The following is a 4,064-nucleotide window of genomic DNA, read 5'->3' on the forward strand; positions in this document are numbered from 1 at the left end:
ATGACTTTGAGAAAACCTAGCAATTTTTTTTTTTAATCCAAAGTACAGTTGTCAAGATTCAGAATTTTGGGTACCCTACTAGTTCTTGATGGTGCTAAATCCATTTTTTTCCAACAAAAAAATGATTTATACACTATCACAGTGATATTTTTTGAAGAGTTTTCCACTAGATTCTGACAAGAAATCCATGACCCGAACAAAATTATGACATCATTAAACAATACCTAACAATAATGACAATTTCCTCATTCGTACATGAATTTGATAACATATCATCATAACCATAACATAAATCATCTTCAATTATAAAACATTAATTATATATATAATCAAAACAACCACCAATAACATTGAATATTACATTTATTTAAATAAAAAATTCATCAAATCCTCACATATAGTTTTAATTAACATGCCCAATGAAAAGATCAAAATAAATTTCAATATATTTATAGAAGAAATCTTTCATATCAAACTTCAAATACAGTAGGTAAACATTTAATAAAGTCATGAATAGTATCAACACTATTACGCATCTAAGGCCCTCAATTTGCAATCAATATAACGATTTACATTGTGATTATCTATAAATGTATGGCAATTGAAAGTTTAACATGTCATCATCAAAAGTACTGAGTGAAGAATTAAGTTCCAACGATTCCATTCATCATGTCAAAATTGGTTTATATTATGTGCTAGTGATATTAAAAGTGTCTTTAACATTAATTACATTTGAATTTATTGGGATACAAATTCTATTTTTATATATTAATTGGGTTTAATAAAAATAGTGTTGTTTTTAAATTTAATTCTATTAAATGTATGGTTATATTATTTTATATATATATATATATATATATATATATATATATATATAAAATGTTTTTTCTTTTAGATTTGGTGATATAATTTTTGGGTAAGATTGTGTTTTTTTGTTATTTGAAATAAATTTGTAAATGTATAAATGGATCTCATCTACACATTAATTTTGCAGATTAAATAATTTAACTTTACAAATTAAACAACTTAAACTCATTACTCTTAAAAAATATCTATGAAATTTTCACAAAATTAACTTGGAAAAAACTATCAAAGAAAAAAGTCAAATTTATCTAATAATTAAATTTCACTATTTGAATATAATTGATCAATTTTATTAATATTTCTAACTATTTATAATAATTCTCATTATTTAATTGATTTATGTGTTATTACTATGTTATATAATATGTGTAAGACAATAAATATCAAAATAACTTGAAAATAAAAAGAAAAATAATGAAAAATAGAGTTTTTTTAAAGGAAACCACCTATTTCACAATAAAACAAATATACAAAATTAGAAAATTCAAAAACTAAATTTACTCATTACTCTCTATATATATGATTCACAATATATCTTAATTTTAATTAAAATTCCATTAACAAAATATTATAAACCATACAAAATCATTCTTTTTAAAATTTGTTGAATTCATTATAATTTTTGTATACATACTTGCTAGTTAGCATAAGCCTCTCTTTTACATCTATGTGGAAAGGTAATTTATCCACTATTCTAACACCAACCAATGATAAGAAAACATAGGCATATGGAGTTCTTGTAACTTATGTTGGGAATTGGTAACACGTGAACTTTGCAAATTAAACAACTTAATTTTGCAAATTAAATGATTTAAACTTATTACTCTTAAAGTTATTTATGGAATTTCTACAAAATTAACTTGAGAAAGACAATTTTATCCAATAATTACATTTCACTATTTAAATATAATTTAATCAATTTTATTAATATTTATAACTATTTATAATATTTCTCATTATTCAATCAATAAACTATCAGAATTGAAATAAAATATTATTTACCATCTAAATGTTTCATTATGTATTTATATAGCTTGAGTGAGTCTAATGGTTAAGAGCATGTGTGAGTATGCATGCCTTCATAGACTTGGTAGAAATCCCTCTGCTGAGGTGAGTCCCTTGTCCCAGAAACAAGGGGGTTTTATAAACCAATTTGGTGTCTAGCTTGGTAGTGACCTTAAAATTGGAAATAATAATAATAATAATAATCCAACACATTAATTCTAGTTTGTAGTCCTAAAAATAATTTAACGAGCTTTTTTATTTTTATTTTAACATTATTAAAATATAAAGCAAATTTATAAATATTCTTATTGTTTTAAGTAATTTAATATTCTTATTGTTTTAATTAATTTAATAAGTTTATGTGTTATTACACAACATAAAATATGTGTAAGAAAATAAATATCAAATTAACTTGGAAATAGAAAGATAAATAATGAAAGATGATTTTTTTTTAAAAAGAAGTCATCTACTTAACAATAAAATAAATATATAAAATTAGATAATTCAAAAACTAAATTTGTTCATATTATATATATAATAAATAGTATAATTATAATTGATTCACAATATATCTTAATTTTGATTAAAATTCCATAAACAAAATATTATAAACCATATAAAATCACTCTTAAATTTGTAAAATTCATTATACTTTTGTACACATACTTGCTAATAAGAAGCAATCTCTTTTTTACATCTATGTGGAAAGGTAGTTTATCCACCATTCAACATTAGAAAATAATAAGAAAACTGAGGCATTTGTTGAATTCATTATAATTTTTGTACACATATTTGCTAATTAGAAGAAGTCTCTTTTTTACATCTATGTGGATAAGTAGTTTATCCACCATTCAAAACTAAACAATAATAAGAAAACACATCTATGTGGATGAGTAGTTTATCCACCATTCAAAACTAAACAATAATAAGAAAACATATGCATATGGAGTTTTTGTAACTTATGTTGGGAATCGGTAAACCCCATAAAAAGGCTTTTGTTTGTTGTTGGAGGGCACATTCATCACCCACCGCCTTGCTTTGTCCCAAACAATAAACATAGCAATAACTCCACCAAATCCAATTCCCATTCCTAGTGCCAATGCTATCAATGACACCTTTTCATTGACATAGCTTAGCCATCCTCTTTTATCATTATTCCTGTCTCTGGTGGGTGTTTTCTTCAGCTTATCCTTTTGCTTGCATGTTGGTAGAGGAAATCCGCATAAGCACTCATTCCTTTCAAAACATGTTACATTGAAAGTGGAAAATTGTGTACCCTTTGGGATTAGCCCACAAAGATTGTTAGATGAAACATCAAAAGAAGCTAACATTGATAATTTAGAGAGGACTTCGAGAATCAATCCAGTCAAATTATTTTTTGACAAGTCCAACTACTCTAAAGAAGGTATCCTACCAAGAGATGTAGGGATATGTCCTTCTAATTGATTTTTAGATAAATTCAATAGTTGTAAGCTATTCATGCATCCTATGCTTGCAGGGATTTCTCATGTAAGATTATTACAAGAAAAATCCGATATAATATTTGCGGGAAATAGATATGATAAAGTATAGTCATGTCCTTTCATGGCAATTATAATTTCATCATTTAGTTCAAAATTATTTGACGCATTAGCAAATCTAGAGAGTCTCTCAAGATGATGTTAGAAAATTATATATTACGGAGCAATGGAACACATAAAATATTGCAGAAATATAAACACAGAAAACGCACAAAAGAAGAGAGACACAGATATATGTGGTTCACCCAGTTTGGGCTACGTCCACCCCGAATAGCCAGTCCTTCCTTTCTATTATCCAGAAAAATGAAGAGACACAACCTACAGCAAATCCGCTGTAATATCCTATGTTTTCTCTCACAGTCTCACCTCTCTGTTTCTCTCTCACGCCGAATACACATCTATCACACAGCCTCAAATACAATACCCTCAAACAAAGAGAGGGGTTTCCTTCTAGGGAAAAAAACCCTAAACAAACATAAGTTCTACCGTCAGATCATCCGCCTAATGAACAGCCAAGATTAACTAGAAATTACTATAATTTTACAAGGCAATTTTACATTTATTTTTGGCTTCGGGGACGCTGCCCCCGAGCCCCCGTTGGGGGACCGCTGGCCCCCGCACCCCCCCGTGTGGAGGGGTGTACAAAACTTCCTGAGGTATACATCCGGCTGAAAC

This window comes from Pinus tabuliformis, chromosome 2_2 (genome assembly GCF_031772625.1).
Source record: "Pinus tabuliformis cultivar Carrire ecotype Pingquan chromosome 2_2, CPIR1, whole genome shotgun sequence".
Taxonomy (NCBI): Eukaryota; Viridiplantae; Streptophyta; class Pinopsida; order Pinales; family Pinaceae; genus Pinus; species Pinus tabuliformis.